The sequence below is a fragment of the Mobula birostris genome, chromosome 20 (assembly GCF_030028105.1).
Source record: "Mobula birostris isolate sMobBir1 chromosome 20, sMobBir1.hap1, whole genome shotgun sequence".
NCBI classification, from domain to species: domain Eukaryota; kingdom Metazoa; phylum Chordata; class Chondrichthyes; order Myliobatiformes; family Myliobatidae; genus Mobula; species Mobula birostris.
Window position 1 is genome coordinate 8,864,783 of NC_092389.1, and position 27,219 is coordinate 8,892,001.

General features: G+C 42.4%; 1 protein-coding gene across 12 annotated transcripts in view; it reads right to left on the bottom strand.

The window, feature by feature from the left end:
- Positions 1 to 27,219, bottom strand: part of phldb1b (pleckstrin homology-like domain, family B, member 1b) — a 406,573-nt gene that overhangs the window by 182,266 nt on the left and 197,088 nt on the right. Inside the window, exon 1 of one of the 12 annotated variants that reach the window (XM_072283990.1) lies at positions 10,163 to 10,488. The exons of the other annotated variants lie outside the window; for them this stretch is intronic. The gene's annotated coding sequence lies outside the window, so the exon portion shown is untranslated. Of the gene's footprint in view, positions 1 to 10,162; positions 10,489 to 27,219 lie in introns of those variants that run through there. 12 annotated transcript variants of the gene reach the window in all.

The following is a 27,219-nucleotide window of genomic DNA, read 5'->3' on the forward strand; positions in this document are numbered from 1 at the left end:
CTCCATCTTGTAGACCTCTTCTCAGTGGACAGTGGATCAAACAGTGTATTGTTTCTGGAGCACTCACTTGGATTTACAAACTGTGTCTCAACTGTTCATCACCCGTTTCAATTTATCCACTGAGAGCGTTAAAACATTTAATACAGCAGTGCTGCTGGAATAGCTCACTTGTCTGTCGTGAACGTTGGGCTTTCAAACCAAGTTGTAGGCAGAGGTCATTAGATTTCTGCTATTTACTATGCCATCTCCAATACCTGATCACTCACTTTTCTCATTGCTAGTTAATGCCACTGAACAATAGCTTTGATAACTGACTCCTTCAGTCAAACTTGTCAGTTTTTGTAGGCGTTTAATTACATGGCAATACTTGACAGCGATTCCTCCTTAATGATTCAAAGTCTTCAGAGCTTATCCTGAAATATACCCATATTACAGAGGTTATTTGGAAATGTATCTTATTTGCGGGGATGCCCTGAAATCCTTATGTACTGAGAAGAGCTCCCTAAAACTTATTAGTGTTTGCTGGGGTGTCCTAAAATGTATCCATACCTACTGAGGTTCCAAAGGTCTCTATATTTGCAACAGTTTCCCTAAAATGTATCACTATATACAGCCCTGTGCAAAAGTCTTAGGCACAGTGCCTAAGACTTCTGCATGGTACTGTATATTACGTCTTTCCAGTTACCAAATAACATTTAATACTACTGAGCTAATACAAAGCTAAGTACTCTTATTTCTGTTTGCCAATCACCTTCCTAGTTTAACCAATATACAGTAATATGTAAGAGTCTGAGGCACCTAACTATATATGTGCACAGAACTGTACAAGATTTGCCCTGACATGAATATCCGCAATTGAAGTTCATTGTTATTTACAAGGTCCCTCTCCCCGGAATGTTTTTGCAGGAGTTGCCCCAGTTTAGTACTTGAGAGGCAATAATTCAAGTGGAACCTGTAAGTGTGTCACTAATTCTGTGCGTGGAAATAGGTTCACCAGGGTGTGTAAATATTTGGCTGAAATTTTTCACATCTCATCATTTTTATAGAGTTGCTCTACATAAAATGGAACACAATCACTCTGTAGTGGGCTGGGTAATTATGTATGATATTATCTGAATTGCCTTTTAATTTAAACTTATTATCCACCACATTTTATAAGGCCTTGGGGAGCACTGCCCATGAGGAAGCTTTTATTCACTGTACTAATGGAGTCAGCAAGGGGAACAGTAGTAATGGAAATATGATTTTACGATTTGGAATCCTGCTGTCTGAAGAATCTATAAATGTGCAAGCAGAAAGGAAGCTCCATTCAATACCATTCAGATACTCGCCTCCTGGAACATAGAGCAGTGCACCAACAGGCAGTTCAGCCCACAATGTCTGTGCTCCATCACGCCCAATTAAGCAAATCCATTCATATTCATGTGCCTGCAGCTAACACAAGAGGCAAGAACTTTACGGTGTTGGGAAAAATATAGGGGGGATGTCAGAGGTAGGTTTTTTTCAAACACAGAGTGGTGTGTGTGTGGAATGAGCTGCCGGGGTGGTGGTAGAGGCAGATTCTATTAGGGACATTTAAGAGTCTCTTAGATAGGCACATGGGTGGAAAAAAATGGAGGGCTATGTGGGAGGGAAGTTAGATTGAATTTGGACTAGGTTAAAGGGTCGATACAACATCATGGGCCGAATACATTGTTGTGTATTTAATATTTGAATAATCTTGTAAATATATTGTTGGATTGAGTATTCTTGTTCGTTTAAATAATTAATTACAGGTTATATGTAAAAACACGTTAATTGCATACATCATCACACTACCACGTGATACAAGTGCGCCTCACTTAAAGTACAGACCAAGTTATACCCGTACTTCCTGTGTCTTCATTGGAATTAATTTAATGTTTTGAAGTTATAGAGCATAACAGTTCTTTGTTCTCTGTGCTAGCTACAAGCTCTCTCACTCTTATTTGGACATTGAACCTGTTCCTGTACAACCAACGTTAATTAGGAAAACATTTCCTTTTTGAATTTGGTCTTCACTACAACACTTCTACATTATATAAGAATGTTAAAAGTCAAAGCAGAGCCAACATCATGATTCAATATGATCCTACCTTTTTTAGTTCCACTTAATCCTCACTTCCCTACATTCCAAAAAACTATCATGTATGCTCTCAGTAACTCAGCAACTAAGCTGTCTGAGGTGGAGAATTCTGAAGCTTCACAGACTAAAATTGTTCCTCAGCTCAGCCCTCTTCAACACCCATCCATGGCATGGTTATCGGTTTTTAATATTGCCTCGACTTCTTTCTCTGCTTCCTGGCCTGCTGGGAGCTTTCAGCATTTTCTAACATAGCATCATAGAAATTCAAGAAGGAGGCCATTCTGCCCATTGCCGTTATACTCGGCAGAGCAGTAAATTTACAATGTCAGTATTCAAGCTAGATGACATCAGATTAGGCAAGAATGCTAACTATGTTGAGGAAAAGATTGGAAAATTCCTTTGTAAAGGAGTGAAAAAAACACCTATATGTCTATTTGCCCTGAGTCAGGCTTTATTTGGCACAGGTGAAGTTGCCCTCACCATTCCAGCCCACCTCCGGTTTGGGTGTGCAGTTGAGAAATTCAGATTTGGATGTTCAAATGCAAGTCAAGGTTTGGTTCTACACCACAGGTACTAGGGTCAAATGATGGCAGAATTTACAACCAAGTCCTTGGAAACCCGACAATCTATATAACACACTGGAGATTCCAGCTGAGAATTGTAGCACATCCAGAAGAGGGACGAGCCTAGCATGGATACCATGTGCTAGTGGAGAGGTAAGCACAACATACAGCAGACCTCCTTTTCAGAGAATGCACAGAGAGAAAGACAATAGGTCTTTCTCTCTTTAACACTCAGTTTACAAATGCAACTCTTTCTTCAGTAACTCAGTGCAGACTACCTTGTGTGTGGTATCTTTCCCTGCAGATCCGTGCAAACCCCAGAGGGCTTTCTTTCCAAACTTGCAAAAGTTTGTACCATTTATCAGCGGACAACTGGAATACACAGCAGAATCTGTGGTAACAGAAGTCACACGTTTGGGAAACAGAAAATAAAGTGCAAAATTGTATGGATATGGACTGCTACGAGTTTCAGATCACAAACTAAAATTTGCAACCCACTGACAATGTAATAAAATGCACCAAGGAACTTAACAGGGAAAAAAAAATGTGGGAATAGATGATGAAAGGATCGGTCAAAATGTTTGGCAACATTACTACTACAAAGTTTTTTGGAAGATGAGAGAAGATTAGCACAACTGGACAGCATTCAAGAGAGAATGCGAACTCAAGTGTCTCCAAGAAGCAGGAGACAGGACCGCACACAGCTGGGATGGTGATACAGCTGAACGGAGGGATCTGAAAATAGGAATGAAAATTTAAAAATCAATATGTAGGGGGAACCGGGAGCACTGTGGATCAGTGAGCAGGACACTGATGGGTGAAGGAGACTGGGTGGGTTGGGACTCAGGTGAGAGGGGAGAAAAATTTATGGAGAATGTAACATGGGAGGCTGTGCACCAGTTTACTGCAATGATTACATCTGGAGGTGCTCAGGCAGGGTTGGAGTTGTGCTCAGGCAAGCAATCTGTCTTTGATCTTGGAGAAGATATGAGGTCCAAAGCTCAATTCCATTTGAGCAGTGTTAAAATTAATAAGTTAAAAAGCAGGCGTCGTTAAATGTGACCAATAACTTGCAATAAATCCAGGCGGTTCCCCGAAGAAAGGGATATGGCATCTTAATCCCACTTGTCCTTTATGCAATTCCAGTTCCCAGACCAACGTGTGTATCTGTAGGTCCTGGTATACGCAATGTGAATTCAGAATTTCCAACATTATAAGTGACAACAATTCCAAACCACTTAAGTGGCTATGAAAAGCTTCGAGGTGTCCTGATAATGAACAGTGCTATGGAAATGCAAACTCTCCTTCTCATTTAACTCTGTCCTCAAAAGTACAGTAAATCTGCTGCCATTCATTGACATCAATTGCACCATCAACACCCTGTCCTTGCTCGGGTGTCAACATTTAGAAGAAATGGCAAAGAAGTTTTCAACATTTTACAGAAGGAAGATGGGGATAAAAGGGGAAATGCATGAGGATTGTTTGGTGGCTCTGGGCCTGTACTCGCTGGAGTTTAGAAGAATGGGGGAGGGGGGTCTCATTAAAAACTATGGAATATTAATAGGCCTAGGTAGAGTGGCGAGGATGCCTCCTATAGAGGGCACAACTTCAGAATAGAGGGATGAACATTTAGAACAGAGATGAGGAGAATTTCTTTCGGCAGAGGGTGGTGAATCTTTGGAATTCATTGGCACAGATGACTGTGCAGGCCAATTCATTGGGTATATTTAAAGCAGAGCTTGATAGGTTCTTGGTTAGTAAGTGTGTCAAAGATTATGGGGAGAAGGCAGGAGAATGGGGTTGAGAGGGATAATAAATTAGCCTCGATGGATTGGTGGAGCAGACCCAATGGGTTAAATTGACTAATTCTGTTCCTATGCCTTAATGGTTTTATAGTCTAATGACAAAATTCTCATTGTGAAACGGGGACACCTCTTTTTCCCTTATTAGGGAGAGAGGGAGCCTGTGGTAAGTCAAATTACCGGGTGAACATGTAGTCTTTGGGGTACTGCAAGTCTGTGTCTTTATTGATGCTTTGCTGCACGCTTGAGTGCTTGGTGGAGGGGCTGATGCTTTTTGCTGGTGGGGGGAGGGGTGTCGTTGCCTTGCTGCTGCTTACGTGTGGGTGGGGGGAGCTGGGAGGAAATTTGGGGTTCTAACATTTAACTGTCATTCATTCTTTGGGGCACTCCTCTGTTTTTGTGGACAGTTGCAAAGAAAAAGAGTTTCAGGATCTATATTGTATACATTTCTCTGACATTATATGTACCTTTGAAACCTATTGAATTTTCACTGGGAATGTTAGAAACCTAGGCTATTTACCCATGACTGAATCACAGTTTCCTCGTTGGTTTTGAAGTGGTTTTCACTTGCATTTAAACACAATGTTGTGAGATGCTTTAATATATTGTTTGTTATTCTGCTAACTCACGACTCCCAGAGGAAGCAAGCTCTCGGAGACTAATTGATTCATTTGATCCTATCATGGATTGCACTGTTTGATGTTTTCTCTCGCTTTCATCTCCATTTATCTGCCACAAGCTTTGATTATTTTTGTTGATCTGATGGAAACTGACAGCCGTGAGTTGGCTCTCCCAAATGAACTGGTCACGTTTGACCCCAAGCTGTAAGGAATGATGAGCTGATTTCTATTGTTGCCAACAGCACTAAAAGTTAAATAGGACTTACCTGCCTGCATAAACTTGAAAGAGATGTGTACGAACACAAACCCAATACTTACACACAAGCACAAACACATACATATATCTACAAAGTGTGCAAACATGTGCATACCTTGTAAATTTATACACACACACACACATGTGAGTCTATCTAGATTTACACATATAAACAGCACAGATGAAGATTCATGTACAGTTATGCACAGCTTCCATATGTTCAGAAGCCAGGAAGCATTTACCAGCAGAGGGAATATTTTGCCTTGTTAATCTAGAAGCATCAAGACAGATCTATTCATTCAAGGGACTGATTATTGACTACAGGAGGAAGAAGTCAGAGGTCCTCATGAGGGGATTGGAGTTGGAGAGATGGCGCTAAGTGGACACGCCTTCGCTTGCATCTTTGGAAAACAGCTCTACTTCTATCTTTGATATCTCTTTTTTTCCCTTTTCAAGGTTCTTTTGAAGACCCTGACCTGCAGTTACACTCTGACTTTGCTTCTTCACTCTCAGGGCCTCATGACCAGCTGCTTTTCGATATGCCAAGGACACGGCCTGGAAGACTAGTGCGCCTTCAGGGTGCCGGATTTTCGTGACTCTGGAGACAGGCTGATTCAAGGCCGGTGCCCATGACTGAGGTGTCGCAGGAGAACACAGAACATCGGAAGCTGTGTGCCTGGAGACTTGATCCTTTCTGGGACCAATTCTCTGGGAGCAGAGCTCGGAAAAAGCGATGCAATAGCCTCTTAACATCGCAAATCAGCAAGTTGTTTTGTTATGTCTCCCCCCTCACTGTGAAATGGGGACACCTCTTTTTCCCTTATTAGGGAGAGAGGGAGCCTGTGGTATGTCAAATTACCGGGTGAACAAGTAGTCTTTGGGGTACTACAAGTCTGTGTCTTTATTGATGCTTTGCTGCACGTTTGAGTGCTTGGTGGAGGGGCTGATGCTTTTTGCTGGTGGGGGAGGGGTGTCGTTGCTTTGCTGCTGCTTACGTGTGGGTGGGGGGAGCTGGGAGGAACTTTGGGGTTCTAACATTTAACTGTCATTCATTCTTTGGGGCACTCCTGTTTTCGTGGATGTTTGCAAAGAAAAAGAATTTCAGGATGTATATTGTATACATTTCTCTGACATTATATGTAGCTATTGAAACTATTGAACCTGTTGAGACTCAGTAACTTTAAATTCCTTGGCGTTATCACACTAGACACAAAGGATCTAGCTTTCCTGGCATATATGACAAATAAACTCTTTTCGGGCTTCCAGCTCAGTACTGCTTTCGATTATAACTGAGGTTTCGATAACAAGCTCTGCTATTTGCTTCAGGGACAATGCCTGGGCATGTCTAGACTGGTGATATTTATAACCAAGGGACAGACTACATGTTTATAAATACCACTGGTCTAGACATACCCAGGCATCAACCCTGAAGAAGATGGCAGAGTGTCAACGAAACATCGGTTATAACTGATACCTGTACCTAGCTGGAAGCCCAAGAAGAGTTTAATTATCACACCTGGGACCAGCGTGGAAGTGCCATCACAAAGAAGGCACAACAGGGCTTCTACTGTACTTTACTGGAAGTTTGCGTAGGTTCAGCATGTCACCAAAAACTTTGACAAAACTCTATAGATGCACAGTGAAGAGTAACTGGTTGCATCACAGCCTGCTACGGAAACACCAATGCCCAGGAATGAAAAAGTCTCCAGAAAGTAGCTGATACAGCCCAGTCCATCACAAGAAAGCCCTCCCCACCAATGAGCACACTTACAAGAGGCGCTGTCAGAAGAAAGAAGTACCCATCCTCAAAGACCCCATCCATCCAGGCCATGCCCTCTTCTCGCTACTACCATCAGGAGACAGGTACCACACCACCTTCGATCCCATACCACTAGGTTCAGGAACAGCTATTACCCTACACCCATCAGGCTCCTGAGCCAGCGTGGATAGCTTCACCCACCTCAACACTGAACTGATTGCATCATCTACAGACTCACTTCAAGGACTCGGCAACTCATGTTCTCAGTACTTTTTTTCCCCTTATTTGCACAATTTGTCTTCTTTTGCACATTGGCTGTTTGTCAGTGTTTGATTATGTATAGTTTTTTTGCAAATTCTATTGTATTTTATTTTCCTGTAAACGCCTGCAAAAATGAATCTCAAGGCAGTATATGTTAACATATTGTATATGTAGTTTGATAATAAATTTTACTCTAACTTTTGACTTTGAACCCAGGGTTCATCTATCACTCTGCTGCAGGGATTTCTTACACCATGAAGTGGTTGTAAAACTGCGAAATATAGACTCCCAATACTTCATAATCCTGTGGACGGACTTGATTGCCTTGTAAACCCAGGCACTCCCAGTTTTGGCCCAGTCAAATATTGAGGCTATGCAGACTAATAGAAGCAATTTGGCTACAGTGGGGGTTGGGATTGATAAAACTCCAGCACCTTGGAAAACAGAAGGCTTAATCAGATGTAAATTGCAAGGAAAACCAACTGGTTGACCAATGGACCTTTAGCTTGGATGTTTAAAAAGAATAGAAATTGAAAAGCCTTTGACAGCCAGGCTATAAATGGGTAATTAAGGTATTTTAAATCACAGCCTGGGCTCCAGCTGAAATCAAATGCTAATGTTAGCCGGGGAGCTGACATTGGTTGGGGGAGGGAGGAGAATTTGTGGGTCTACATTCAGAAAGTCCAGCTGCATGACAACCCAGAAATGTTTGTGCTTGCTAATGTGGGTGCGAGATAAAGCAGGTATGGTGACATTTGAGCTGTTAAGGGCAGGTGTGGGACTGTCCTAGGCCAGTATTAACAGTAACTGAAAGCTGGTGTGGGACAAACCCTCCACAATTGAATAGCACTATGAAGATTGCTATTAAGATTGGGAAAGGAAAAAACTGCACTTTCACAAGCTATATGACCTTAAGACACTGTAAAGAATACCACAAACCAAGGTACTTTTTCAAGTTTTGTCATAGGACATGGCCTAACCAATCTATGCATCCCAAGCATTGTACTACTGCCACAAAACAACTAATTTCACAACATATATCAGTAGCAATAAACCTGATTCAGATTCGGAAAAGAAGTGCTTTAACCTTCCCACTTATTTCATTGTAGCTTCACTTGGCCTGTCGTTGAACGCAAATTGGAGTCTCTTCTTGAGACCCCGTTGTGACTCCTCCCTCAGACTGTATCTCCTCTGCCTGAAGCCACTGATTGATATCAGATACATCCACAATGCACCTGCGTTTTTACAGTAAAATGCCAAAACTGTTTGACTACTAAGAGATTCTAGTCAGTTTTATGAAAAGAACAATATTAAGCCTACATTTGTCAAGACGATCGTATGAATATATAAAAAAAGCACACTCACTAGAGGGCATCATAAAACAAATCCAAATTATAAATGGATTACAATGAAAGGATCCCAATGGTGGAGGAAATACCACTATAACGATCCATGAATAAATGGAGTCACATCCCAAGGACCTGACTCTCCCAGAATCTCTTATGAGGATCCCAACAAGAAAGGGGTAGTCACATAATTCACAAGAGGTTCCCATCAGAAGGATCTTATCCTCAGAGGGAGGGAGCCACATTATAAGAGTCCCTGTGACCGGTGGGGGGGGGGGGGACAGGGACATGATACAGAATTATAATTTCATCATAAAGGAAATCACACACCAAGAATTCCAATAACAGTGGGAGCCATCTGGGTCCCAGAAATGGGGCCAATCGAGGAATCTAAACAGAAGTCACAATACAAGGGTCCCAAAAAAAAAACAATGGGGCCAATCAAGGAATCTAACCAGGGGTCACAACACAAGGGTCCCAACAATGGGACCACACCATGAGCATCCAAATATCAAAGCTTCAGTGAAGAAACTCTTGCTGAAAAACTATCAGGATATCACAAAGCAAATTTTAACATCTTCACACAATTATATCTCCATTTCATTTTCACTACAGCTGCACTTTCAAATAACTTAAAATGTATGAAATGAAATATAAAATCTGTCTAGAAAACAAACTTCTGTTTTCCAGCCCAATTGTGTGCATTTGTTCCTTTGTTCTTTGGGTTGAATGTTGAGATGGTTGACTGTTTGATCTGAGAATGGGGAAACTCTCTACACTGGCACGAGGATCACATTTCTAACATCAAAGCTTCAGACGACTCTCAGTATTGCCGGTCTGCTGTCTAAATGGGAAACAGTCCATTCCATTCCATGCCGTGGGATTTACTGCTCCTACATCTAAATCAAGTTTTGACGTGTAAAGACTGAACAGGGAGAGAAAAAGGAGGGAGAGAATGATGCACAGTTGGAAGGGTGTAATGGAGAGACAAAGTAAAAAAAGATATGCATGGAGCAAAGGTCAGATGGAACTTGGGCAACAGGAGGCAGAGGGAAAGCGTAAGCAAAACAAAAAAAGGGCAAATACATATAGATAGAGACCCCCCACACACACACACACACACACACATGCATGGAGTCACACACATCAAAACATCCACATATACTCTCAAAAATATCCACATGTACACACACACCTGCATGCACACACGAAGTCACACACAGGCTGAAAACATCCACATGTGTATACATACACACACACACACACACACACACACATCGGAGACAAAGAAATCACACATAAATTAAACAGGCAAAGTCTCCCATGTAGGGAGAACTGTGGCGCACAAAGAGAGACAAGTGAGCCACGCACAAAGAGAAAAGGAAAACACAAAAGAACAAAGCGAGTGAGGCAGCGAGACTTGTAAATCTGTCAGTCCACTTCTCCCTCACCTTTCTCCTGGTTCCAACTGCGAGCTGACCGCACAGACTGCCCGACTCGAATTAATTCCTCCACTGCCCTTGGTCCAAAAGGAGGTCAGAGCGGTCTGCCGGATTTAAATCAATCCCAGTGTTTCTCCAGAATCTTCCCTCTTCCTTCCCCCTTTGCTTTTCAAAATTGAATAATAAGTCCTCGGAGCCACACCAAGTTGTTCCAGACGGGAGTAGTAATTTCAGTGACACTGCTTTTGTGACAGGATGAGATTGTGTGTTGGTTAAAGGGCTGTAGGGGGGGGGTGGTGTGTGGGTGTGGGGGGGGGTGGGGAGGGGGAGGGGGAGGGGGAGGGGGAGGGGGGGGAAGCAGTTAAAACTGGATGGTGGCTGTAGCTGATCCTATCCGAGGGGTTGGCCTTCCTACTTCGCGGCACAAAGTAATGAACATTCCTCTCTTGGTATGAGCACTGCAAGGATCCAGTTTCATTGCTACTGACCTCACTGAAGATCTCCTCCCATTCCAAAAGCACTCCAGCTATCCACCTCCTGCACCCTGTCCCAAAATCACTTAAAAATAAATGGGTTTCTTTCAGCCAGACAGAAAGCAGAGTGGATGCACATGTAGGCAGCGAAATACAAAGAGGCAAAGAGACACACATAAACACCACACAAAATACATTGTGAAAACACAAGCACAATAGCAGAGACAAAGACATGTGCAAATATACAGAGAGAGGAGTGTGGGAGAGAGAAAGAGACGCGAGCACTTGGAAAGATACACTGAGGCAGAAACACTCAGCAAAGACGCAGACACATACTGACACACAGGGTAAAAGATACTGACACTGACATAATAAAACATCAAGAAATGGAAAAACACACATAGATAAGCAACAAGTAGAAAGACATTCTGAAAAACAGAGACAGCAATTCACAAAGATGAACAAAGAGAGAGAGAGAGAGAAGCAGGGATGGGGGGAGGTGGAAGCTATACTTAAGATAATTCTAAAAGGAAATGTTGCCAAATCTTTCTGGAATGAAAGATATAACCAAAGGATGTTTCCAAGGTAACCTGTCCTCTGGCTAGACAGATTTACAGTTCCACAATTTTGCGGTGACCTTCTTTGATGGAAAGTTATGATTTGTCAGGGAGCAATCTGATTACTCACTCGTGAGGGAACCTTTGGAGAGGAACCGAGAAACTCGAGGCAAGCATGGGCTGAGGCAATCTCTGAGGGATTCAATGGAGCAATTGCAAACAGAAAACCAAATGCTCTCTGTTGTAAGGAGCAACTGAGGAGAACCCAAGTGCAGAACACAGGCACAGAGATTGAGTTAGGACGCTTGCGCAGGTATGAACATTGAACGGCAAACAGGAAGAATCTTGACACTGAGCTCTGATATGGAGTCTTGACACAGAGACAGGGTCTTCATGGAATATCTTGAAACTGGAGCTGAATTTAGAACTAACAGTGCTAAACAGTCAGAAAACAAAGTTATCACACAAGAATAGACCAACAAACTGGCAACTAGTGGTTGTGACGCCAGGGTTCTTATATTGCAGTTCTTGGTGTGCTGTCATAAAGTGAATTAGCAGTAAATGGGACATTAACGATTGGAATCAAGGCATAATCGAAGGAGATTAGGGGCAAAATAGGGGATTAACAATTGGGACCATGATACTCTCCTTGCAACTGTACCAGCAGTTTCCTTTTGCTGTGAGAGATATTTTTGTTCTTTCATTCCTTCTATCCTCACACAAATGGCCATTCTTCTTTTGATACACCAGAGAAATACGCCTCTTAACTATTGACTTTCGATCCTTATGCTCTGCAGTTTCTATTGGATACATGGGAAAGGAAGAGGCTACTTAGCTATTCAATTATATATTTAATATTGGTTGTCCAAATCAAAGATACTGATGGCTTGTCAACAACATCTGGTCATAAACAGGTCAATGTTTATAACTCTTCTGTGGGCGTAGACAGACCATAAGTCAGACAATGCAACTCAGGCTATAGACCAGAAATTACAGACTATAAACGATAAAGTAATCCACTTATCTTCTTCATTGGAGAAATACTGTTACCTCATAAACTCTCCTGGAGCTCTTCCATGATTGGACAATCTCCATTTTTATATTTAAGTCCTTAACATATTGCCATGATCTATTGCAATAATAATCTTTGATTGAATTCCACTCATGTACCTTGCTTCTGTGACCCTGACTACTCCTACCGAAAATATCTATCAAAGCTTATGTTGAAAGTTTTCATTCACACTATACTCCTGCTCCTGACACCAGACCTCGTGAGTTTCTGGGGGAGAGTTCCAGCTAAAAAAAAAATGCTTCTTGATTTCATCCTGAATAACACCGCTCTACATTTTAAAGGAAAGTGCTTTGTCCTGGATATCTGTTCTCAGGAAAAATGCTGCCATCCTTTTTTGCTTTTGAGCAAACTTCATCGTCAGTTGCAGTACCGCAGGCAGCCTGTCAATGGCAGTACTGAGCTGCTGGACTTAACAATGCAGCCTGTAGGAATCTGGTGGTACTGCATTTTGTTTTTTTTTCATATTCTTTTTATTTTTTTAAACAAAAAAACAGTATATCTACAAAAACCACAAACATAACAAAATCTAATTAAATATTGAGCAGCAAAAGGGAGAAAAATATAAAGGCAAAAGTAAGCATACACAGCAGAGGTGAACCGCACCAAAAAACCACAGTCCTCACCCCGTAAGAAAGTCCAATACAGGGCCCCATATCCTTTCAAAGATGTCCCCTCTGTCCTCATTGCATAGTCTCAGTCTCTCCAAACGTAAAGTATTTGCCAGTTCTCTCAGCCACAGTTCGTACGTAGGCACAGAATCCATTTTCCACATTTGCAGGATTAACTTCTTAGCAATCACCATGCCAAACAATACAGCCTTTTTTTCATACTTATTGGCTGAAGATAGGGAGCTTGTTGCTCCAAGGATGGCTATGAGCGGGTCTGGTTCCCACCGCTTCCCAAAAGCCTCAGAGAAACAGTGAAAAATACTTTTCCAGTATGCGTAAAGCTTACAACATGACCAGAATGAATGTGACAAGTTACTGTTATCTTTGGTTTCAACCTTCTCTGCATTCTAAACAGCCTGTGTGGCTTGGTGGCTACAATAAGACTCTGATTATCCATTATCTAACTGTTTAGAATCCTCATGGTTCGACATTTGGCTTAATCGGTAATATTTGCCATGGTCCCTTTCCACTCGAGTTCCTTAAGGTTGTTAGAGCCGGGGTAGAGGGGATACCACTACCTATTAAATGTTCCCAATGGTGTGCATCTCAAATAGCCTCTGACAACCACGTCCAGCTCCTGGCCTTCATGTGTGGCTTAGCTACCAAGTCCGGCGGAACCATTTCTACTGACAGGAGAAGGGGCAAAGGAGGGTTACTACTGGCACCCTAAAACCAGTCATTTTGAGGAGATGGGGCTCATCAGCCGTGGTTGGCAGCTCATCTAGGAGAAGAAAAACCCTGATCCCAAACCTCTGCTGCCTTGCAGTTATATGCACTCATGGGGAATGCTTCAGGAGTAAACCCCGAGGGAAAAATCCAGAGCTGGAGGCCCTAAGGCAGTCCTGTGTTTAATTCAACGCTGACTGGCAACTCCTGCGATGCTGCTGGTAACGACCTCTGTTGTTCCTGTTAGTTCATCAGATGCGTGGAGAGGGCGGGTTTGCTACATGGGCAACAGCTTGCTCTCCATTTTGTACTGCTCTGGCTTGCGTACCTGGACAGCGAGGACACAACATCCCTGGTGGACCCTGACTGATGGAGGCCTCAGTCACTCACCCTTTCCACTCAAGGCCCCGGTTCCTGCACTCCCTTTCAACTTAATTGATTAGTCTCTGGAGCTATGCTCTTTAGCCTCTGCCTGTATGCAGGCAGAAGAAGGACAGGCGAGTGATCATATCGAACAAAATGTGGCCTGCGCATATGGAATGTTAGACATGCCTTATCTTAGTATAACACACAATAGTGTGTTGGGTCCTCTGGTGCTACAGATTATCTGCTGATGGTCAGTGTGCAGAGATTTCTTCAAACAAGCCTGGTTAAAGTCCTCGACTATGATCCAAAGTGTGCCAGGATGGATTGTTTCTTGCTTGGAGATGTCTCTCAGTATTACTTTATTTTATTTGCAGGGTTTGTCTTCTTTTGCACATTGGTTGCTTGTAAGTCCTTGTCTTTATCTATAGCTTTTTGTGAAATTCTATTATGTTTCTTTTTTCCCTGTAAATGCCTGCAAGGAAATGAATTTCAAGGTAGTATATTGTACTTTGATCATAAATTTACTTTGAACTTTGAACACTAGTGATGCCTCTAATCATTTTTTATACATGTATTATGTCATCTCCATCTTCTTTGCTCCAGGTGGAACAAACCTAGCCCATCCAATATCTTCCGATAACTCAAACCCTCCTATCCCTGAAACATCCTCGTGAATATATTCTGTACCCTCCTTAAATTAATATGGAGACCAGAAGTTCATACCGTACTCCAAGTGTAGCCTAGCTAACATTTTGTACAACTATATTATGACATTCTGGCTCCTATATCCACTGCCTTGACCAATGAATATAAGCAGGCCATATGCCTTCTTCTTCATCCTGTCTGTCTGTGTTCCCATTCTCAGAGAACTATGTACCTGTACTTCAAAGTCTTGCTGTTCAACAACACTCTCAACAAAACTTCCAAAAAGTATCACTTTAGAATTATTTGAACTAAATTCCATCTGCCATTCCCTGCCTATTTTACCTGTTGATCTACAGGTGTTAAACTGAAGAGCTGTCTGTGCTCTGAGGTTCAAAGTTCAAAGTAAAATTATTATCAAAGTACATGTATGTCACCATATACCACCCTGAGATTCATTTGGAATCATTGAAATGAACCATACATTATTTAAAGAACCATACATTATTTAAAGAACAGCATGAAGGTTTGACACAGAGTCTTTGCCAAGATTTACCCTTCAATTAAATTCACGGAGAGAAACAGCTTTATGGGATCTTGCTTTGTAAAAATGGCTGCCATATTTCTCTATGTTTCTACACTAATTTCTAAAGGTGTTCTATTCAGGTTTGAGATGTTTTGAGGCTGTGACAGATTCCCTCAGGAAGAGAAAACCTCTCTTTTTGCTTTTCCTCAAGCCTTGAATTTTGAACACCATGTATAAACAGAAGTTGTAAGAATAAAAAATTGGCACCCATCTGTTTCAATCTGTTTATGTGTTAAATTTGTCAAGAAAGCTGATCCAGGGCCTTAATGTTTAATTCACAATCTTGGCTATCAGCATTTCAATGCTGGGGGTGGTTCACGAGGAGAAAGATTGGACTGAATTGGAGTGGGGAGAGCAGGAAGAAGGACAAAGGAAAAGGGTGGGCAGCAATGGAAACTCGGAAACGCAAGAGATTCTGCAGATGCTGGAAATCTAGAGTAACACACACAAAATGCTGGAGGAATTCAGCAGGTCAGGCAGCATCTATGGAAAGTGGTTTGAGCCGAGAAGGGTTTATTCTCCTCCATAGATGCTGCCTGACTTGCTGAGTTCCTCCAGAATTTTGAGTGTATTGATGGAAACTCCAGTTATTTTTTGTAATTGATCAGTGGCCACCCTCCTTGTCTCAGAAACCCCATTACCATGAATTGAACTGAATTTGAATTGACTTTATTTCTTACATGCTTCACATACATGAAGAGCTAAAATCTTTACGTTACATCTCTGTCTAAATGTGCAATGTGCAATCATGGTAATTTATAATAAGTAGAACAGTCAATGTAACATAGAAATACACTCAAATCAGCGTGAGTTAATCAGTCTGATGGCATGGTGGAAAAAGTTGTCCCGGAGCCTGTCAGTCCTGGCTTTTATGCTACGTACCGTTTCTCGGAAAGTAGCAGCTGAAATAGATTGTGGTTGGGGTGACTCAGGTCCCCAATGATCCTTCAGGCCCCTTTCTCACACCTGTCTTTGTAAATGTCCTGAATCATGGGAAGTTCACATCTACAGATGCACTGGGCTGTCCACACCACTTTCTGCAGAACCCTGCGATTAATGGAGGTACAGTTCCCATACCAGGCAGTGATGCAGCCAGTCAGGATGCTCTCAATTGTGCCCCTGTAGAAAGTTCTTAGGATTTGGGGTCCCACACCAAACTTCCTCAACCGTCTGAGGTGAAAGAGGCGCTGTTGTGCTGTTCTCACCGCACAGCCAGTGTGTACAGACCATGTGAAAGTGTATAAATACAGTATATCCATCTTTGGCCCATGAAAGCCCTTGGACTCATTTCCAACACCCATGGAGATGAAAAGGAATTCTCTCTTAATGGCTCCAGGTTACTTTCTCTTTTTTTTTTGATTCTCCTAGCTTGCAGACCAAGGGGTGGGGGCAAAGGAAGAGAAAATGGCAGATGAAGGAGAAGGGTGAAAGCACAGGGAGAGGGAAGAAAGTGTAAAGAGGCTGAAAAAAGAAGAATGGGAAAGGTGGGGGGAGGAATACGATGAATGCAATGAGAGAGCGAGGAGAAGGAGAGGATGGGAGGGTGATGAAGTGGGGCAGTAATCACAGTGCAGTACAACTAGACCTCTGTAGGTTAGTCTCTATAAGGCACTGTTCAGGAAACATTTGCAGTACTGTGAGCAGTTGTGGTCCTCATCTAAGAAAGGAAAATAGAAGGATGTCCCCTTTAGAGTAGAAATTTGGAATTTCTTTAGCTAGAGGGTGATGAGTCTATGGAATTTATTGCCACAGACGGCTGTGGAGGCTGAACCATTGGGTATATTTAAGACGAAGGTTGATAGGTGTTTGGTTAGTTAGGGAACCAAAGGTCACAGGGAGAAGGCAGGTGAATGGGGCTGAGAAGGAATATAAATGAGCCATGATGGAATGGCAGAACAGACTCGATGGGCCAAGTGGCCTAATTCTGCTCCCATGTTTTATGATCTTATGTTCTCATAGTACTGTTCCTCAAGCAAACAGCGTGCCATTGAGTATGCTCACACGTGAAGAGAGGGTCCTGGAGTAGGTACAATCAATATCTGGGGCTGCTAACTCCTTTAGGGTGAGGAGGAGAAACTCTGGGGAGATTCATCTGTACTGTAACCAAATATTTCTAGGCATTATATTCCAATTCTCATTCTAAACGAAATCTTATCAGGACTTCAAAACCAGTTCTGTAAAATATTTAAATGTTAGTTAATTATTTATTCAAAGTTTAACTAAACCACTGAAGTGTTAGTTATCAGAACAGTAAGCACTGTTTAAACGCAAACACGAGGAATTCTGCGGATGCTGGAATTTCAAGCAACACACATCAAAGTTGCTGGTGAACGCAGCAGGCCAGGCAGCATCTCTAGGAAGAGGTACAGTCGACGTTTCAGGCCGAGACCCTTCGTCAGGACTAACTGAAGGAAGAGTTAGTAAGAGATTTGAAAGTGGGAGGGGGAGGGGGAGATCCAAAATGATAGGAGAAGACAGGAGGGGGAGGGATGGAGCCAAGAGCTGGACAGTTGATTGGCAAAAGGGATATGAGAGGATCATGGGGCAGGAGGCCCAGGGAGAAGGAAAAGGGGGAGGACGGGGGGGAAACCCAGAGGATGGGCAAGGGGTATAGTCAGAGGGACAGAGGGAGAAAAAGGAGAGAGAGAGAAAGAATGTGTGTATATAAATAATGGATGGGGTATGAGGGGGAGGTGGGGCATTAGCGGAAGTTAGAGAAGTCAATGTTCATGCCATCAGGTTGGAGGCTACCCAGACGGAATATAAGGTGTTGTTCCTCCAACCTGAGTGTGGCTTCATCTTTACAGTGGAGGAGGCCGTGGATAGACATGTCAGAATGGGAATGGGATGTGGAATTAAAATGTGTGGCCACTGGGAGATCCTGCTTTCTCTGGAGGACAGTGTGCAGGTGTTCAGCAAAACGATCTCCCAGTCTGCATCGGGTCTCGCCATTCCCTTTTGTGCAAGGAACAAATTTGTTGTTATCCTTGGGTGAAGGATCATGAATTAACGGGTCCTCTGTCACTCTCCAGGACACTAGCTCACTCATCAAGGTATACTCAGCCAAGTAGACCTTACACAAAGGTCAAAGGTCAGAGGGAATGAGGTACTCACTCCTTAGAAAGCTGAAGGCCAAGTAGCACTGTCAAGACTGAAATCGAGGAAGTCTAAGAGTTTTACACAACAGAATGAATCTTTTCACTCAGAAGCCTTGCTCTAGTTCCCCACATCATTCCATTGTTCTTGGCTCAGAGTCATTAAAACTGTTTCCAAACACATCCCCTTTCTTGACAAAACACATTTGTGGATTATTGTGCGGCAGTTGACAAGGGTGGGTTGATGGAGCTGGACTGAAGTCCAGTCGGAAGATAACTGAAGGAAGGAGTGGGATCAAGGAGCTGGCCAGTCCCGTCTTGTTCAGGTATTAACCTGACCAGTTGAAGTTTAACCTGTGAGATGTGACTGAATGTGTGTTTATACAGAGCAGAGCAGACAGAAACCTGGACAGAACTGAAAGAAAAGAACAGCCAAAAACCATCAATGAGAGAGCCAAAGTGTCAAAACCACAAACAGGGTGAGACTGAATCAATTTAAATGAAGAGCCTGATACTCCTGTACCATAAATACTCCCATAAACTTCTATCATAAATATCACAGAAGACAGTTTTAACTTACAGACAGATGAAATAGGAGTAAAAGCAGGCCATCAGTTCCTTCAAATCTGTTCCACTATTTAATAAGACCATGGTTTATTTGACTGCAACATTAATTCTGTACCTCCTTGTTTATCAAGAATCTATCTATTCTTTTAAAAGTATCTAAAGACTTTGTATCTACCATACTTCGAGAAAGAAGATTCTAGAGACTCAGGACCAGCTAAGAGAAAAAAGATCACATCATCTTTGTCTTAAATGGGCATCTCTTATTTTTAAACTGTGATTTTCAGTTAGTTATATACTTTTCGAGGGGGAAAATCCTTTCCATATCCACCATGTTAATACCCTATTATATATTGTGAACTACAAGTAAAAACCTTCAAGAGGACTACAACCTTGCCTTTGGGTTTGGAGGCTTGCATGCTTCGGTGACCCGGAGAGTTATGCTGGCTGGGGTCAGGGCTTTATGCTTTGGCTCTTGGTAGGGTCACCCATGACAAACAGGTCAAAGGGTAGAGGGCAGACTAACAGTTGTCCACCGAACCTCCAGGTTCAGGGGTTCAGCTAAGGGCTGACAACCCTGACTGGTCAAACAAAACTGTTACGGAAACAGCAATGAAGAATTCCTCTACATCTGAGTGCGATGGTATTCCTGATTCTCCACGCAGGACTTGCATGACTGACAGTAGTGAAAACCGAGAGGAGTTACTGACACGATGAAGGAAGCCGTGAACACCAGAGATTCATTGCTGCCCCTAAATGCCAGTAGTTTAATGGGCAGTAAGTAAGTAAATACAAGTTAAAAAAACAAGCTTCTGTATGAATTCTTTACATGTTAACCATTGCTTATTTAATGTTAAACCCCTTTATATAGCTTACCAATTTTCCATAGCCAATTCACACCTCACACCTCCAGGGTTTGCTTTTAAGAACCTGCCTTGAGATTGAATGAAATCACTGTCAATATATATTCAAAACTATATCATATTGTGATCCTTGTTCCGTAAAGGCTTCTCAGCTACCTGATCATTAATTAACTGTTTCTCATACACAATACTAAATCTAAAACAGAACGTTCCCTTGCCAGTTTCTCAACATACTAACCCATGAATCTGTGGACTCCGTGCATTTGTTCTCCACAGTGTCCCTGACAGTTTGATTTACCCAGTCTATATGGAGATTAACCTGCCTTGTGGTTATTGTATTACCACATCTAAGGAGAGAAGGATATGCTAAGGGGCCTCAGTGCAAACATCTTCAAGGAAGGAAACAAACTGATAACTGCGGGGATGGAGGGGAGGGGTCTCTTTCCTGTTTACCACAGAGTAAGCTATTGCCACGGTCCTTCATGCTTGCCTCCTCCCAGAGGCTGAGCAGCTGTTTCGTGTTGGTATTAGTTTATTAGTGTGGCTATAATAAACCGGTAGAAATGGCTGGTGAATCTGTGGAGTTCTTTACCACAGACAACTGTGGAGGCCATGTCATTGGGTACATTTAAAGCAGAGGTTGATAGGTTCTTGATTAGTCAGGGTGTCAAAAGTTACAGGGAGAAGGCAAGAGAATGAGGTTGAGAGGGAAAATAAATTAGCCATCATGGAATGGTGGATCAGACTCGACGGGCAGAATGGCCTAATTCTGCTCTTATGTCTGACGGTCTTATAACTTATGGCCTCATTATGGTCTTATAACTCATGGCCTTAAAACCCATTATTGCTTAATTTCACCACACTTTATTTATAGCATTAACCGTCACTCAAAAGTGACAGATCTCTTGCCGCAGATGTCCCTTACTCATTCTTCCAGGAATATCACTCCTCCCAGTCTCATCCTGTGACAGTAAACACCTTCCTTTGAGCTCTCTTCCCATTTGCCTTTTAGTGATCAGTTCTCAACAACTTGATTCAACTCCTCCCATCCAATTCAGCTCATAGCAATCGATATACCCTTCTGTGTTTTCCACTGTGTTTACTGAACTACTTACCTGTGCTCTTCAAATCAATTACTCTTTATGAGTCACATTCAAACCATTCTGCTGAACATCCCACTGCATGTGATGGAGACCAGCCTCCCCTCCATGGACTCTGCCTACACTTCTCACGGCCCCAGTGAAGCAGCCAGCAAAATCAAAGACCCCACCTGCCCTGCACATCCTCTCTTCTCTTCTCCCCCAACCCCCATCATCAGGCAGAAGAAAATTTACTTACAAAAATAAACTGTGTAATACCTTTTCATTCTTACATTTGCTGTCAATGCTTCAGTACTGTTCTATTACATTCCTGAAAGCCAATAGGACTGTTGCCCCTCATGTTGCCCCCTGAGGTGGTACACTACTACAAAAATTGAGGAGCTTCCTTCCCCAACTTGGTCCCTCCCTGTCCAGTAGTGGAAAAACCCTATACTCTGTCCTTCCCCACTGAACCCTGGCAGTGACTGCTCCATGATTCAGGCAGAAGATACAAAAGCCTGAAAATGCATACCAATAGGCTCAGAAACTGCTTCTATTCCATATTTATAAGACTATTGAAGGTCTCCTAGTATGATAAGATGGACTCTTGACTTGTTTTGACCTTGCACCTTATTGTCTGCTTGTAACTGTAACACTTTATTCTGGATTCTGTTACATTGTATTGTAAAGCAATGAATTTTATGGATGGCATGCCAAACAATGTTTTTCCCTGTATCTCGGTACATGTGACCGGGGGACATAGATGGACTGTTTAATAACACAACTCATCCTTGCTCTGTCCTCATTTTATCATCCATCACATCCACTCGGTGGATATCAATCCTGCCACTGAATCAATCATCAGGGGCTTGAACACATAATCCCAGCGTTTGAAATGGCCGTGGAGGCACCGCCACGCGATGAGCTGTTAACTCAAGGCCCCAGTTCATGACCATAAGAACGTAAGATTTAGGAGCAGAATTAGCCCATTCAGCCCATCAAGTCTGCTCTGCTATCTCCTCATGGTTGATTTATGGTTCCTCTCAACCCCATTCTCCTGCATTCTCCCGATAACCTTTGACGCCTTTACTAATCAAGAAGCTTTCAACCTCCACTTTAAATGTACCCAATGAGATAGCCCCCACAGATGTCTGTGGCAATGAATTTCACAGATATACCACCCTCTTGCTAAAGAAATTCCTCCTCATCTCTGTAATAAAGAGACATCCCTCTATTCTGAGGCTGTGCCCTCTGATTCTAGACTCTCCCACTATTGAAAACATTCTCTCTGCATGTCCATCCTAGACCTTTCAATATTTGGTAAATTTCAATGAGATTCCCCTTGCCCCCCATTCTTCTAAACTCCTGTGAATATAGCCCCAGAGCCATCAAATGCTCCTGATATGTTAACCCTTTCATTCCCACGACCATTCTGGTCCGTCTCCAATGCTGGCACATCCTTTCTTAGATATGGATAAGACTGTGTGAACAATCTGTTAGTATTACTTTGAAGAGTCATTGTCTTCAGTCTCCTGAAACCCTTCAACCTGCATCACTAAGCAAATAATCAGGTCATCATCACATTGTGGTCCCATAATTCTGTCATCTTAACAACAGGAAAAGCAATTAAAGAGTAATTAAGGTACCGCAAAGTGCCTAGCAATATCCTCAGGATGAGGAAGGACCTACATAAATCAAGTTCTTTCTCTTTTTTTCTTTATTGTTAGTTTATTAGAATACAGTTGGCAAGAAGGACTCTAACATTATAAGGGAAAGGAAAAAGTATATGAATTTCTTCTACATTGCTCGCAAATCCAGTTCAGCAGCACAATGCTTCCTTTACTGACTCTGTCCTGTCAGACACACAAGGGAACGCTGGGCAGGTGTACCTCACCATACTGGTGCACGACAAGAAATGACTTAACATCGTGACCTCTCCTCCATCTCTCTCTCTCTCCCCCTAACTGTCATTGTTCCTTATTTCAGATTGCCTGTCTATTCACAAGAATCTGATAAATGGCCTGAATATCCTGAATCAAACCATTCAGCCCATCTACTCTATGTCCCTGCTTTGGCTCCCCTCAGTCCACCTCCTGTACTTTCTAATCTAGTTGTGCTCTTTCAGAATGTACAGTATTCAACTATTCGCCTCAAACACTTCCGGTGAATTTCATAGCATTTTCTGGGAAAGAAATTTCCTCTAAATTCCTTTCACTTTGTTGGTGACAATCTTACATGCAGGCTGTTATTTTTACTCATCGCCACATGGAAATGTCTCTATTTATGCCAAACTTTTCATTGAGAACACGATTAGAATCTGAGTGAAGATTTCTACAGGAATACTACTCAGCCTTTTCCATTCCAAGAACGGTCATCTTTTACCATGAATTATAACTTTACAGTTTGGTACTACCATTGCAAATCTTTTAAGCACCTTTTCAGTGCCTTTATATTTAGGCAGTGGCATGGATTATAGAGCCATTGTCTTTGTACAGATCTGGACCCAAGTTTAGACCTGATCTCAGGTGCTGTCTGTGTGCAGTTGTATGTTCTCTTTGTGACCACATGGGTTTCCTCTGGGTGCTCTATTTTCCTCCCACATCCCTCAGATACACAAGCTGATCATAAATTTACTTTGAAATTTGAACTTTAATTGGCAACCGTAAGTTAGTTAGTGTGTTAGTGAGTAGTGGAGTCTGGAAGGAGCTGAAGAGAATGTGGGGAAAATTTAAAATGGGATTAGCATTCTACCAGTGTAAAATGGATGGTTGATGGTCGGTGTAGACTTGGTGGGCCGAATGGCCTGTTTACTTGCTATAGCACCCTACAACTCTAATACAGCAAACAGACGTGTACCCAGTATTCCGAAAGTTGCCCAGCAATAGTCTGATAAATATCAAATATAACTTCACTGCCATTCAGTTTCATCTTTTTTAAAATAAAAGTGTATGAATGTCTTCAAATCTCTTAAAAAAATTCTTCCGGGCTTGCACCTCCCACATTCCTTATATCTTTTTCTTTGCAACTCTGCTTTCTCCCAGTTTGTAACAATAGCAAAATTCTGCTGAAATTCCTGTCTTGAAGGCATGTTTTTGGGACAGCAGTGACTGATACTCTGGATCTTTGTAATACATATGTACTTTTCACAAACCATGGATAATCACATTAATTGTGGGTGGGTGGGTGGGTGGGTGTGTGTGTGTGTGCGCGCGCGCGCGTGGTGTGTGAGAGAGAGAGAGCGTGCATTTAGCTAAAATGATCAAAAAAAATTAAAGAAGAGTAACAAACATAAAATGCTGGAGGAACTCTGAGGGTCAGGCAATGTCTACATAGAGGAATGAACAGTCGACATTTTGGGCTGAGGCTCTTCATCGGGATTGGAAAAGAAGGGGGTAGAAGGCAGAATAAGAAGGTGAGGGGAGGAGAAAGAGTAAGAGCTGGCAGGTGATAGGTGAGACCAGGTGAAGGGAAAGGTAGGGTGGGGGTGGTGAAGATGAAGTGAGAAGCTGGGAGGAGATATATGGAAGAGGTAAAGGGCTGAAGAAGGAATCTGATAGGAGAGGATAGTGGAGGAAGGGCACTAAATAAGATCTTTTGTTTTTAGCTACCTTGCTATTTTTATTTGTTTGTGATTCTCTCAGCTGCATCGTGGAGACTTCTAGAGATTTTTCACCTGAAACATTGCTGAATGGGAATGGTGTGGCCTGCACTGGGTCTGCTTGACACTCAGTGAAAAATGCAACCAGTACCGATGGCCCTGTAATCAACGCCTCCGTCCTTACTCTGTCAATTCTGTTCTGTATCTTTAGCTACACAGCCTGCACTAATGACAGGGAGAAACCAGGCTTCCACATTACTTATTGTAGGAAGTATGGCCTGAGGTTATAATTACAGACACTCCATGATCAGAGTGTGGGTAGAATCACAAAAAAAATCAAGTGCTGCTTGAATATTCCAGGCTATTAAATGTTATCTTGGGTGATGTATTCACATTGATTATCACTAGCAAAAGAGAACATTCCACCTTAACACGAATGTCAAGGTGTTTAAATGGCTGTGACAGAATGGGATGTGTGATGACTCAATTAAGGATTTTATTCATGAAATCTTGGAGCATTTTGTGCTCAGTGTGTGGGAGTGGCTCAGCTCAGATTTCAAAAACATTGTTTTCTGCGCAAGCCGTTTATCAACAACAGCTCCTCTGGTTCTTGCGTGCTTCTGCTTTTAAAGTGAACTACCCTCCAAAGCAGGAATGTCGGCAGGAGCCCACCTACCCATCCCAGAGCAGCTCTGCCCTTGATGAGATCATGGCTGAGGACAGACCCAGCTCCAGTTCATCCACGTATTTAGTTAGCAAGGATCCATCAACCTCCATTGTAAAATGAACAATAATAATAGGTGCTCTCCAGTGCTCCAGTTCCCTCCCGTATCTCAAAACGTGCAGAAACAAGCAGTCTTCTGGAGCAACTCCGTGCATCAGGCAGCATCTGTGAGAAAGAATTGTTGACATTTTCAAGCAAAAGCCCTGTACCAGGACTTCAACCCGAAATGTCGACTTCTTCGTTCCTCGCACAGATCTGCTGATTCTGCTCAACACACTGAGCTCCTCCAGCAGGTTGGTGGTTGTTCCAGACCCCAGCATCTGCACCCTCTAGTGTTTCCCAAAGCGTGTAGGCTTGTCAGTAATTAGCCACTATAAGTAGCCTCTACTTGGTAGGCATGTAGTGGAACTTGGGATGAGGTGGTAGGAATGGGGAAGAATAAATCGGGATTACAGTAGATGGGTATTTGATGGTTGGTGCGGTGTCACGGGGCCAAAGGTCCTGTCTGCATGTTCTGTCACAGCCAGTTTTCAAAACATAATCCTAGAGAAATTGAATGAGATAAGTGACCAGAAATTCTCTCCCAGATGAAGGAAGAACATTGGTCAGTGTTTGAGAGAAGACAGGAGAACACCTACTCTCGTCTTATGAAAGAAGTAGCGTGGTTAGTGCAATGCTTTATAGTACCTGCTGTTTAAGATGGGGGTTCAATTCTCACCATCCTCTGTAAGGAACTTGTACTTTCTCCTCATGACCATGTGGGTTTCCTCCCGCATTCCAAAGACATATTGGTTATGGTTAATGAATTGTAGACATGGTATGTTTGCGCCAGAAGTGTGGCAACACTTGTGGGCTTGCTGATTTGATTCAACACTAAACAACACATTTCACTGCATGTTTTGATAAACGTGACAAATAAAACTGATCTTTAATCTTTAGAATACCACTTAGGATAATGCAGCAACCACTGGTGATTTTGTGTGTCAGTCTGTGTGATATAAAAGTAAGGCTCGCATTTATATGCTGCTTTTCACATAATCAGAACTTTTCAAATATTTTCCAGCCAATGAAGCATTCTGAAGTGTAATTAGTGTTGATCTGTAGGAAATGTTGTGGTTAATTTGTGAGAATAACATCTCGCAAACAACAGAGAGAACCATGGCCAGCTAGTCTATTATTAGGTGTATAGCATTATAAATATTGGCCAAGGTTATCATCATGGATAGCACAGACATCCTGGCCAAAGGGCCTGGTTCTAAGCATTCTATTTTCTATGTTATCCACACCCGCCCCTGCTGGAATTCTCATGGAGCTGAGAGTTCCAGACAATCCTGAGCATTTATGCTTGGAAATCCACTCATGGACTCCACATGGTAAGATTATTTTATTTTGTTCAACATTTCGGGGTGCCACAGTAGCTTAGTGGTTAGTGCGATGCTATTAACAGCTCGGGGCGTCAGAGTTCAAAGTTCAATTCCAGCATCCTCTGTAAGCAAGGTTGTGTGTTCCTTCCCGCGTTTGGGTGTTCTGACTTCCTCCTACAGTCTAAAGCTGTACTGGTTAGTATGTTATTGGGTATTGTAAATTGTCCTGCGATTAGGCTAGGGTGAAATTAGCGGGTTGCTGGGTGGCACGACTTGAAGAGCCATTAGGGCCTGTTCTGCGCTGTATCACTAAATCAATTTTAAATTGTTAAAAATGCTTTGTGTTTTTAGTTGATTTTATTACATTGAGAGATACTGTTTAAACTGCTTTTGGTTTCTTAAGTAAGCCACTGGTGATATGCCATCAGTTTAAAGATTGTGGTTCAAATTTTACTTCACAGGCAGAATCTAGTTGCCCTGTTCAGTACTGAGCAAGTGTTACATTGTTGGATGTGTCATTATCTGGATTAGCTGTCAACCCAGGACCCCAGCTGTCCTCCAAACTGGATGTAAAGAAGTAATTCCTACAGACAACAGGGGATACACACCAATGTCCTGGCCAATATTTATCCCTCACTATGTTAAAAAAAAAGGGATGTCACATAGCTGCTTTTGGCACCTTGCTCTTTATTGACATGGTTCCTACATTACAACAGTGACTCTACTATTTTGGCTGTGATTTGTGACTT